Here is a 13,628-nt window from a genome sequence, read left to right on the forward strand (position 1 = left end):
ACAAATACACACAAAAGCAAGATGGACAACGACAAACAAACAAAGATTAAAGGATGGTGGAATGAAGTTTATTTCACCTCTACTTTCTCTCTGTCTCTCTATCTTTTTTAAAATTTGTGGACATGTGCATGTAGCCTTCCGAGGTAGGTTTTTTTTTAGTAAAAAATTAATGGTAGACATTCATCCACCTCAAAGCAAATGGCAAAGAATTTGCTGATCTCTTCTTTTTTTATATGTTGTGCTAAAAACTAAAAAAGTACTGCTTCTTTCAGACTCTCTCTCTCTCTCTCTCTCTCTCTCTCTCTCTCTATATATATATATATATATATATATATATATATATATATATATATATATATATATGAATATTTACTTTGAGTTTGTTCTGCTTATTTCAAATATATGTAGTGTTTCTTTTGTTTGTTTCTTTTACTTCTTTTACTTCTTTATGTTGTTGTATTATTAGAGGGCTAATATTTCCGAAGTTGCTTACTGACTCGAAGTTATCTGTGTGTGTGTGTGTGTGTGTGTGTGTGTGTGTGTGTGTGTGTGTGTCACAGGGGCACGTCTGGCCACAGCAACAGTAACAGAAGGGCCCCCCTGTGTTGCCTTTTTCCTTTTCAAGCTGTCTCTTTACCCCCACCTCAGTTATTCGACCTCCACACCACACACACACACACACACACACACACACACACACACACACTCACAACAAACACACACACCTTCCTTTTGCTGCTGGTTGCTACCCATACTCCCCCTCGTGCACACAGGGCTGTGAGCGAAAGGCCAGCTGATGGCAATACGTGTATGTGTGTTAAGGGAGGCCAGAACAGTAAACATATATATTATGTGACACGCTAGGTCCACCTGTGTCTGCACTCTGTGCCCAGCCATGGTCCCATACCTAAACCCTCTGCTGCTGAAGCTCCATGCTCCACACAGATGATGATAATGGAGGCCAAAAAGCCAACAAATGAAAATTCTAGTTTTAATATAAGGACATGTCTTTCTAAGATGTTATCAAAAGCATAAGAATCATTTGTCTGTATCAACTCTTGAATAACCAAACTGACACTAGGATGCCCTAATTCAATATTGGCTGTAACAAAATTAAAGAACCATAATAGGACAGCTGACCCTGTTGGCTTGAAACAAACTGCACAGGAATTCAAAAAATGTGTTGCATAAACAATCTGAGCCTTATATGTGCACTGAACATTCTGGTTTACACTAGACTGATCAGCTGTTGTGTAGAGATTTCAGTCATATGCTGTGCAGCTGTCTGATCCTTCCGGGCTGTAAACAGCATTTGGAAAATGGCAGTGTGAAGAGGATGCATGGATTGTTGACCTCACAGGTTGGTCATTGTTCAGACACTGTGTCTTTGAAATAGAAATAGTAATAAAAAACAAAGAAAAACCTATTAAAACATTTCTAATGATACAACATTTCAATGTAACACAACCACCCAGTGAATTCTCCTGGCTTTTGTTTGTTTATTCCAAGACTGATCTTAAAGATGAAAAAAAGTTTAACTGAAATCCAGATTGCCTTGTAGGAGTAAGTGGTTTCCAAGATTTATCTGTTTGCATACAACAGCCCAGTGTCTTAAACTGGTATCTCTCTTTTTATAAGAACAGATCAAGGGTTTTCTAACTTTTCAAGATTTAAAGATGTTGTAGGCTTTCTTCAAGCAACAGTAGGAATATCATTTATCCATCCATCCACCTTGGGGGCCATGTTGCAAGTTTATTGCAGGTCTAATAGAAATAAACAACTAGTCACGCATATATTCACACTTACGACCTATTTAGGGTCACATTGATCACAGCATTGATGTGATTCATTGTTCATTTTTCTAAGCAAATTTTGGGTTTCTGTGTTCTGACTTTTAGACCTCTTCATGGACAAGCACCAGCTTACATCGGCAAATGTCCCCAACGGGTGCCTGAGTATCTTGTGATCATGGCGTATTTGTTGTGCACCACACCAGTCTGAAAACTCAGTGGTCTCTTTCAAGAAGCAACTAAAAACTTATCTTTTCAGACTTGCTTTTGGTTAACTCCCTTTTTTCTCATTTTTTAATACTCTGGAATTTTTTTGTGAAACACTGTTATCTTTGTCTGGAAAGGTGCTATATAAACAATGTTTTACTTACCCACAAATAAACCAGACATGCATGTCCTTGAAGTGTGGGAGGAGTGGGAGGAGAGAACACATGCAGGTGTAGGAAAATCTCTTCTCCAAATACAGTAAGATCATAACTGTAAATAATAAATCAGTAATGGTTTCCATATCAGTAACACTTAGCTCCACTGATTTCAGAATGGGTCACCCTGTAACAGCTGGGATAGACTCCAGTCCAAATGTGACCCTGAACTGGATAAGGTAAAGAAAATGGATGGATCATTTGTGGACATTTGGTGAAGCTAACATTTTGGCAGTATTGTTAGTAATTGTGCTTATTCACACAGACAGCAGTTACAGAACGGGGCATTATTATTAATATGAGTCATATTTTTGGATGTAGCTGAAATTAATTGAAAAATAAAGAACAGCCAGGAAGGTATTTTTGGTACATGGTGTTAATGATCATAAGTATAAATACAACTGACAAAAGTACATTTTCAGTCAGTGGTAATAACATCTAATGGGTTTTTTTTTTGTAATATGACATTAAATTGTAACATTAGGGTGACATTTGGGCTGAAGGGTTAGTTTTGTGTGGGTTAATATGTGAGAGTCAATATGAAACTGTGATATACTTCAGCAAAAGATAAAGAAACTGGTTTGTATCAGTCTTGTGATGAATAAATATAATGTTGGGTGTTTTTTTTGTTTGTTTGTTTTTTTAACTTTAATTCATACCTTCTTATGCACCTAAATGGAGGTTAGATGTTGTTTTTCTGGTCTAACTGATAACATTTGTACATTAGTGAATTCCCTTTTTCTGTTGCAATACCTGTTGAAATTTCTAACTGTTATTTCAGTTGCCTTTCTGTTTGGTAATCATCTTTGGGTTTCGCCAAGGATCCATTCACAGATCAGGCCTTTTGAGCCACAAGTTTCTTGTGAGATGTGTCCAGTTTCGCAAGGGACAAGGGATACAAAACTGATTTTCATCCAATCACTGTGTAATTTGGAATACCTCAGCATTTTCTCCCTGTTCCCCTTCCTTAAGAATTAGTTCTTGGATTAGCTGGAGGGCCAGATGTATCTCTCAGGTTCTTGCTGGATTTTTTTTCTCTTAAGGACATGACTTTCACATACTCTTCATCTGCTGTAGGTTGTGTCTTCCACTTGTTTAGTTTGCTTAGTTTTTTAAGGAGACACTACACACAATGTCAAAATATGCCAGGTTTTCAGCTAATAGTTCTTTCAAAATCTCTTGTTGGTGGAAAAATGTAATTTTATGCCTTTCAAACAGGCAGCAGCAGGCTGCTAGTCACAAAGCGCTTGCAGATGTAATGTAAAATAATAATACATGTGATAATGCACTTTTATTTAAGAATAATCACTTAAAGTTATCACATGACTTCTACTTTTACTTACAAAGTAAAAACCTCACTTTAGTTCAACAGTCTTTGCTTCAAAACTAACGTAAAAAAAATAGTTAATGATTTCACACTTTGCAAAGTGACCCAGTAGGCCAAATTTGATCCTTTGGTGCACCTTATGTTTGACACCCCTATGGTTATTCAAGTAAGTAAAGCTCTGATGAACGGATGATGAGTGGCTGCACCTTTGCTAAGCCCACTAAAATTAATTTAATGGACATGTTTTTTGAGGTGTTTACTGAGATTTTGGATGACTGCAAGTGTGTGAGTCAACAGTTTTCAAAAAATGTATGATTTACCAAAATCTGTATCTGCTCAATACTGTAAGGACATTAATGAAGAACGATAACAACTTGTAATATAGCCCATAACTAAGGGCGTAATTCCCCTGTAATTAAAAGGAATTTCAATGTATTTTATTTTAAATTACAATGTAATTATATTTGCATTCAAATACTTAGAAGAATTTGGTAAGAAATCAGATTTTTACAGGAAATAAAGAATTAATACTGTGAATTTTAAGTATAGCATAAGTAAAGTTGTGTGTAATATCATGGTAAATATTGAGGAAAAACAAAAAAAATCTGGTTTATTATTAATATACTTAATGTATACTTAATATAAGTATGTTTTGGGGTGCAGGTCGTATTATGAAGTGACTTAATCTTTTCTCATCTTTATTTGTTTTAGATCTTTATTAAATATTTATTATGTAGATGTGCAAATTGCCTGTTCTTTCATTTCCCCTTTTAGTAGGCATGCAGTAGGGATTTAGAACACTTTATTCTTAAAGTTATAGTTGAACAGTTATTGTGAGGTGATTGTGAAGTTTGATATTTTAAATTTTAATGGTATTTGTTTTTGTGTAAGTTACAAAAAGAATAGTCATGATCACATTTAAATATCACATTATCACAGATTATTATGATAAAAGCACAGTTGTATAATAGAACATCCATCATGCACATTAACATAATGAATATTAAATAAGCACGTAAGAAAGCGAGATTAAAGCACTTCATTATATGGCCTGCGCGAGAAGTACAGTACAGTATGTAAGATTTAAGATGGGGAAATGTTGTTTAAAAAAAACACAATAAAATTACGCTGTACTTAAACTTATCTATGGTGTCCTGAAGATGACTTATGCTGTACTGAAATTCACTTGCCCTATACTTAAAATTACTTACAATGTAATTAATTCTTTGTTTCCCATAAAAACCTGACTTGGTGCTCCCTTATTCTAGTGTACTTACCTTAAAGTATTTGCAGGTAAATATAATTACATTGTAATTTCAAATAAAAAAAGTGGAAATGAAGTTTCATTACAGGGGACTTGAGCCCTTAATGATAGGCTTATTATAAGGTGTTACCTAAGAGACTAACAAAAACACTAAAAGAAATAAAAACTAAAATGAAATTTAAAAATTTCAGAGAATAAGAACTCATGTTATTTCCACCTAAGAAAACCAAATAATACTAACTTGAATTTTAAAAAAGGGAAAAAATTAAATAAAAATAAAAACTACTTAGACAACATCACGGTATTGCTCTATTTTAAAAATTGTGCTCCAATTTTTCTGCTCTTGTCATACTGTTCTTCTTTATTTAAGCTATTGTCATAGGCTGTGTAATGTCTTGACTACTGTGACACAACAATCACCAAACTTCTGGGATCGATAAAGTCTGTCTCACATCTTATCTCTGATGATATGTTTGGGTTTGTAATTCAGTTATCTCGCAGATAAACCACCTAAGCACTTAATTCTCGCGATACTTGGCTTATTAGCCGGCACAGACGCACGGGGTGTTGGGATGAGATGATGAGAGAGCTCCACAGGGAAGGAAAACCAGACACAGAACTGAAACCGTTAAAATCGAAAACGGGAGAACGAGACGAGACGGTAGGGAGTGCGCGCGCGTGCGTGTGTGTGAGAATGTGGGTGGGGGGATGGGGACATAACAGAAATGGGGTTGCCGTTTCCCTGAGTGACGTCACCGGTTTTCCTCACCAGAGTCAAAACAACCGTTGGCTGCGGTAAACGAAAGCTCCGCGGAAATCCGTTTGATGTGTCTGCAAACGATTATTTCTGCATCGGCTCGTAACGTGAACCGACGACGGTTTCTTAGCTTACTTATCTTGCAGTCCCAGGATAGCTTAGTGTTCCTCACTTAAGAAGCGTGGAAAAAAATAATTAATAACCCGAGCCGTCCTGTCAACAGCAGGTGCAAGGGGGATACCACACACCACCACCTCTACCGCACCTGCGGCTACAGGTAATACTGTTAGCTAGCCACACTGTTGTGACAGTAAACACGGTACGAGCAACGCTAAAGCTAGTAATATAATGCCTCGTGATAACATTAGCGAGGTGTGTTTGACCGCTCACAAGGGAAAACTGAGGCGGGGGATAAAAAGTAGTGTTTTTAAACGTTTATCGTGCGTGCAGTTTTCTGCCTGCGTGTGATATGCGTCAGTTGTTTCAAATCACCGTGACGCAGGTATTGCAGTGGTGGTACCTGTGTGTCTTAATCAATCATATTCATCCTACCTGCTGGATACATCACTGCAGTTTGAGGCAGCAGTATATCGGGATGATTTGCATGTACGCGGTATGCAGAGAAACGGCAGACTAGGCCTGGCTCGATTTGCCTACACAAGTTACGGCAAGTAATTAAGAGGGTGTGCGCCACACTCGTAGATAATCCAGTTGATAATAATGGGAATAGTGCTGGTTGAATTAGTAAACAATATGTGTTGCAAATTTTTACTTTTGGAGCCTGATATTTGGATTATAATAGATTTAGGAGCCCAAGCAGAATAAAAATTAGAGGAAACCTGCTTACCAATTTTTATTGATTCTTATTTTCTTTTTAAGAATTGTATCAGAACAAAATATTATCTTCATGTCAAAGAGATCATTACAAAAATACCCAAACTGCAATAAGGCTACAGAATCTTCTCTCTCTCTCTCTCTCTCTCTCTCTCTCTCTCTCAAAAAATAAAAAAAATAAAAAAATGCTTTGCTACTGGAAAGATGTACAGATAATAAACTGAAAATGAGTTGCTTTTACCCACCTTTAACTTACCCTATGAAAGAAAAGTAGGTGCCCCAGATTTATGTAACATGACAAAGGGTAGGCACTTGTATTATTTACCTAATGTTTGTAACTTCACCCTTTTCTCTTTTTTACTCGTTTTTATAATTTTCCTCAAAACTGCTTTGATTCTTTGCTCATACTGATTCTGCTGGCTCTGAGCTTGCAATAGGTCATATGGGAGGCTGACCATCCGATCACTGGTTTTGAGCTGAGAAGACTGGCAATTGACCGATTTGGTCCCTGGCCGGTCAGTTGGCGCATCTCTAATACAAATGCTTAATTTAAACAACTTAGGTCAATTAATTAGGCCCAAACTGATTATAATTGTTCAATTTAAACAATTTAATGTAATCCTTTGGTTTGTTTCTTTCTATATACTTCTCCTTAATGTAAATAGGGAATATACTTTTCCTTTTCACCAAAATGTCAGTTTACAACCTTAAAGGCGCCCCTGCAATGGGTTTGTTTTTAATGCAAACTCTCTAGAAGCTTAGAGCAAAACAAAACACATATCTGATCAAATGCACAGAGATACTGAGTGGCGATAAGGTAACCACCGAGGCATATTCATTACTTTGGTTTTGAACATAATAGCCTCTGTTTAGTATGTGTATTGCAACACTCAACATTAAATATTGACCCACTTTTTAAATGTAGTATATATTTTTTTAATTGTTTGATTTAATAGTTTCTTTACATAAAGTCTGAAAAATGGTTAGTCCATGAATTCTAATGAAAAGGAAAAATTAATTTATAGAGCACTTTTCTGCTCTTGCTTGTAGTGTAGATAGAACAAAGTGCTTGTAGTGTAAAGCACTTCAATTGGTCATTGAAGTGCTTTACACTACAAGCACTTTGTTCTATCTACTTAAGCACTTAATCTAACTTACATCCCCACCTACAGCCAATTTGGATCCAGCAATTAAGCTAACAAACATATCTTTAGACTTTGGGAGGATGAACATGCGATCTCAGTACAGAAAGACACCATCTGACCAGAGGTTCAAACGAGGGATGTATCAATAATAGTAAAAAATAATAATAATATTTCATTAATGGAAAAATTAAGTCTATACATTTCTATAATAGGCAGAATCCAGCATATGTGAACATTGAGGTTATGCATGCATATAAATAACATACCAATACCATAATCCAGTAATGACATAAAATTTCAAGCAACAAGTCTTGCACATTGCAACGCCCACCCACCCTCAAACCTTTCCATTATAACAAAGCATAGAGCGGGGGCTGGACTGGGTGACACTGAATCCACCTTTAGTTACGATGAAATAGGCCAAGGCTGCTGGGGGCTTCCATGATGCACTAACATCACTCACTATGTCTTTTTATACCACTCTGCATTTAATCATTAGTTATTATTATCTCTGCATGTCTTTTGTCCTGTCTTCCTCTCATCACCCATAACCAGTTGTGGCAGATGGCTGCCCCTCCCTGAGCCGGCTTCTGCTGGAGGTTTCTTCCTGTTAAAAGGGCATTTTTCTTTCCCAGTGTTGCCAACTGCTTGCTCACAGGGGGTCGTTTGATTGTTTTCTTTGTATTATTGTAGGGTTTTTACCGTACAATTTAAAGTGCCTCAAGGTGACTGTTTTTATTATTTGGTGCTATAAAAATAAAATTGAGTTAAATTGAACTGAACAAGTCTTATTGTTGATTCTAAAGTAGAAACCTAGTTTCAGTTTTAAGTTTTCTCACCAGTTGCTGAAGTGAGGAGTAAACGAGAGAGTCATAAGTACATATATAGAGAAAGTTTTAGTGCATCAAATGCATCTGTCCAGCACCTTTTGTTGCTAGGCTACACAAGGCTTCTCAAGTTTTTCTCCTTTGCTGTTATTTGCAGAGCTGATATTTTAAGTCCCATCCCTTCTGATTTCAGTTGGCTAGTGAAAGAAGAGAGAAGTGACCTTGACAAGTTCCTAAACCTGAACTGTTTTGAACAAAGAACGCAACAAAAATCAAAAAACACTTGTGTACCAAGGCCAGTTTTGGGTCTAGGACTTTTAGCACTGTGAACACTCAGCTTGATAGGATTTGTATAGAAAATAAAGCACAGATCTAGACACAAACATTTAATCTCATGTGTTCACTTTCTAGTTAAATTCACTTTCATTTAATAATAACAAATAAATAACAGTTACATTACATTCCACATCTCAGGCTTTTCATACAAAGGAAGAACTTACATTTCAGAAACTCTGATAACCATCCTCAGCATGTTTGCTTGATGCAAAAGATTAAGCACTAGTACAACAATTGACTAATCATTTTATTTTTAATTTTATTTTCCGTCTCTTCTAATGAAAGCAGCACTTCATACAGAAGCATCAGTGTAGTGTGCTTACCTGTGTTTTGGCAGTGTTCGCCATTGAATGTACCCTCGCATCATTAAATGCTTATGAAGAGAAGAAAATAGACTTGAACCCTAAGTAGCCTGTGAAGGCAGCTTCATTGATTAAAATAGAAGCGAATTTCTCATATCAGATCCGGATTAAACAGACCATCTAAGGGGGGGGGACAACAACACCTAAAGCACTTTCTGTGTTAGCAGAGTGTAACACTTGAGGTCCTGCCAAAGGCTGGCTTTCATTTAGGAATTTAGATTGTGGACTTGCTGCTGTGGATGTCAGCCAGAGTTTTCATGAGGCCAGTGTTGTGGGTGAGGAAGGGTGATGAAAGGTGAATTGAGGTGAGGTGTACTGTCCTGACCTGAGTTTGATGGGAATGTTCTACCTTTTAGAGCTGATTACATATAGAATTAGCTAAAGAATAGTGATAGCTTGCGACGTCAGCGTATATCTCCTTTTGTAGATGACTTGTTCTGTAGAGCTACACCAGTAATGGTGCATATTTTAGTCTTATATATTTGTATATTGTGTACTGGTGCTTTGCTTGGAGTACAGTAGACTCTCTTCCACTTAGGCTTCAGTTTCTATCGTAGCACTGCAAAAAAATCTACTTGCAGACATTCTTCCTTATTACTGTTTAAATTTATATCAATTAGTGATATAACTTTTTCTGTCTTAATACCGTAGGTATCTGTTGATATTGAGTACAGATTAACACCAGAGTTAAATTAATAAACTATATTCCTTACTGTGGGTAAGAGACTGGGAATCAGTTCAACATGCTTGACTTACACAGTCTCATTTGATATCATCTTCCAGTCAGCTGAACAGAGAGACAAGTGCTGTTTGGCTAGCTTATATGAATTTTTATGTTTTTATGTTTTTGTTATGAGTTATGGATTGGTGAACTTTCTTTCCAACTATACTGAAGTAAACCAGTCCTTATTACACACACTTGAAGAGTAGTATGTATACCTCAACTCACAATTATTTATTTTGGTCTTAGTCTTTACAGTATTTTCACAATCAGAAGAGATAAGTGGTGAAACAACAGCTCGGATGCCAGCTAGTAATTCAGCAATGAACGAATTTGCCTGTGCAGAGACTAGCTGCACAGACCCATGAATTGGGATGTGTGTTGCCAGGTTTTGCTGCCAGATGGTTGAAGTTCTATGTAGTGTGTGGTTGTGTGTATGAAGACTGTGTTTCATAGACAGTCTGGCAACTTGGGCAACATAAGAGGAACACAAAACTTGCTGATTTTTTTTAGTAGAAAGTTTGCGGGTCATGCCAAATACAGAAGTTTGCCAGGAGAGTCTTGAAATATTAAAGAACCTGGGGAAAAAACCTGTTTGCAGGTATGCTTGTTAGTATGTTACAAGAAAGATGTTTAGCTTTCTTTCCTTGAACAGTGGTTGGAAAATGCTGGTGTCTGAAATGTGATCTGTTTTTGTTTTTTTGTTTTTTTTTAAATAAAATACAACAAAGATTAAATTGTTTGAGGCAGACCTGTGGATTTGGGTCTGTTTCTTACCTTTGCAATATTAAGAGACATGAGTGGGGATTTGAGCAGTGTAGATAGCTTAACTTGTGTAAGAACTGGCATTGCTTGTATTAGTGTTCGTCAAGCTGAAAGTGTTCCAGTTCAAAGCTAAAGCAGATGGAGCTTATAAAGTGTTGAAATTATTCCACTTTCATCACAATTTCAGAGTAAATTATGGGGGAATTCATCAAGTATTCTGTAGTTCTCAGTTGTAACAAAGACTGTTAAAAGAGAAGCACAGAGCTCTCAAGCAACCCTCAATGTCCCTGGAAGAAGTATAATTCTGGGGACAAAAAACAATTTAAAGCTTTATTCTGGGGTGGAACTTACTGGTGATTATAGAGATGCAATTTATATGTCCCCGTAAATGAACTGACAATAAACTTAATTCAGATAATGCTTTATATCAATTGCCCAAATATGTGCTGAGAGGTGTTGTATAGTTACAACACCTTGTAAGTATAGTTCTTCTAGTTACATTGAGTTCAAAATCCCATACTGTGCTCTATGTACTCAATATCATGGTTCAAGAAACTTAAGAGTGAATCTCAGTTGTTTTTATCCTTTTGGATGCACTTCTAAGCTTGTCTTAGTTAAGTCACTCTTTCAGAAATGCATTTCCATGGTAACACTACTTAAATTATGGATAGACAAATTAAAAATGGAAAAATTGTATATTTTCTTTAAATCCCAATTTACTCGTCCATCAATATCACTACATTGCATTGTGGAGTATACATGCCAATGTAGTGTCTTGTGCTTGCAAACTATAATATTCCCTTCATATTGAGATTGCTCATATACTGAAAAAATATTTTAAATTTATATATTAAAATTTTTTTTACTAAGTAGTAAGTTTGTTTATTATTTTGAACGCACATTGTTTTCTATAGGTGTGGCAACTGATGCTCTTGGATACACTATCTCAAAATTATAGTGAGAACATCACTTCTGCAAAACAAAGTAAATAATAAAAACAGGGTTCTGCTGTTATGTAACGCATATTCTTTGAATGCTGCCACTCGCTATGTGTCTGCCTCCACTGAGTCTTTTTCTCTTTTCTTAGTTTCTTTTCCTTATTTTTATTTTTTTGTCTTTGTTGTTGCCTCTGAAACGAAAGGGCATGAAATAAATGTTGTCTGGCAGGTGCTTCCCCTGGCATGGTTGGTTCATCATGGCAGTACATGTCACCATAGCAACAGCCACCCTAGTGACAAGGGGTTGCCGCTGTCTGGACATTCCTCTCCTCTCCTCACTTCAACTCTCCTCAACTCAACTCAGTCCAGGCTATGCTCCACAGATTAAGGTTGAAGCTAACCAAAGCTTTATTGAATAACAAGCTTAATCCAGAATTGTATAGTGTCTATAAAAAGAATTTTATCCCCTTGGATGTAATTACTAGGGCTGAAAGTCATTTATTTTTCTCTTCTAAAGTAGTGCCATTATGATAGTCTTTATGCCTCAGTTTCACAAATATGAGCTGGATTTCAAGAACGAGGTCTCTTTCTATTGAACAAAAGGACACAAAAGGAACCATCTCAATAAGTAATATTGTAAATTAAATGTTTGATTTTTGTCTTCTGTAACACAAGCACCTTATCTTATGGTGTGAATTTGATTGATTTTAATTTTTAGACATTTCAGAAATAGACATTTAAGAACTAGAAAAAAGTATGATGAATAAAATCCAAACATTAAAACTACAGCAAGAGATGTTCCCATAGGGTTAATATATTTGCCAACAAAATTAATAGGTTAGATGTGCTGGGGGAAAAAATTGACTATTTAACTAGTCTAAAAATAAGAGAGCACACACACTTTATGTGCATTTAAGTTGTTTGAAAACAAAAATGTATTTCTTTATAATCAGATAATCAAATCTTATTTCTAAGTTTGCTGAAATATGTGGCAATTCGACACTAAAGTGTGGCCGATGTTTACTGTGTTAGCGTAAGCACCCTTCTTTCTTACAGGTTAGCATCCATGCACCTTTGCAGAACATGGTTGAGTGGTCTTTGCCATTTTACTCTGGCAGGGCCTCTTACTGATTTAGATCCAAGTAGTGCAGAACCATGATGTGATATTTACAACTTCAGGGCAGGACAGTAGCCGTCGTAGGTGGCTGCCTAAAATCTTAAAACCAACAGTTGGCTGGTGATGTACCTGTATAAAATGTGAATATGCTGACTAGAAACTCCAGTTTAATTGTATAGTTGATTAGTTGATTGATTAGTTGCTCACATACCTAATTACATTGTATTTGGATGGTAAAATATTAAACATCCTCAAATCCAAGGTCATTTTCAGGTATTATCAAAGGTGCAAAAATGTACATTATTGATTGTTTTCAATAATTAAACAAAATAACGGCATAAAATAGGTGCTATAATTTCTTAAATCCAAAAGTTATCATTTTGACATTTGAGACATATGACATGTTTGAAATGTGAAAGTAGATATCCTCCTGTTGATTAAATGAATCTCTGAGCTTTGATTACCAACAAACCTAAATGTGATGAACTAGTCTGCATTTGTTCATTTGCTCGCTGACTAGTCACGACTCTGCTGCTTCAAAATGTATTAAAAAAAAGAAAGAAAAGAAAAAGCCCTGTGTCACTAGGTGTGTGTGCGCATCTGTGGGTCTATTCCAGCATTCGCTCTGACGCTGCAGACCCCACAAGTGTCTGCAGCATTGCAGACAGTAGCTGATCTGAATACTGATTTCCAGCTAGATAGCATTGACTACAAGCCTAGCTCCCGTGGTGCTGATCTTCATTCAAGCTGAGCAGCGTAGTGTCGTTGCGGGGTTTTGTAATACAGTGTAGTAGGGTGCATCTGAGGTGAACGCAGCAGCTATGCAGAGAGACAAAGAGAGGGGAGGGAGAGCAGGAGTGAGACGACAGAGAGGTGCAGAGATTTGCAGAGAGAAAGGGAGCGTGAGAGCATCCCTAACTGCCGTTGTTGCTATTTATAACCAAGCCCTACTCCACAGTCCTGAGAAGCTCTCTCACCTCCCACATACATTCAAATCAGCCCACACATACCCACACACACACA

General features: G+C 36.6%; 1 protein-coding gene across 4 annotated transcripts in view; it reads left to right on the forward strand.

Moving 5' to 3' along the window:
- The first annotated feature begins 5,341 nt into the window (after positions 1 to 5,341).
- Positions 5,342 to 13,628, forward strand: part of akt3a (AKT serine/threonine kinase 3a) — a 56,301-nt gene continuing 48,014 nt past the window's right edge. The window contains exons 1-2 of one of the 4 annotated variants that reach the window (XM_084947764.1): positions 5,343 to 5,464; positions 5,784 to 5,837. The gene's annotated coding sequence lies outside the window, so the exon portion shown is untranslated. Of the gene's footprint in view, positions 5,465 to 5,504; positions 5,838 to 6,831; positions 6,910 to 13,628 lie in introns of those variants that run through there. The other 3 variants (XM_084947765.1, XM_084947763.1, XM_084947762.1) reach the window with 3 other exon arrangements.

Source organism: Perissodus microlepis, chromosome 13 (assembly GCF_051167445.1).
Source record: "Perissodus microlepis isolate ML-2025 ecotype Zambia chromosome 13, ASM5116744v1, whole genome shotgun sequence".
NCBI lineage: Eukaryota > Metazoa > Chordata > Actinopteri > Cichliformes > Cichlidae > Perissodus > Perissodus microlepis.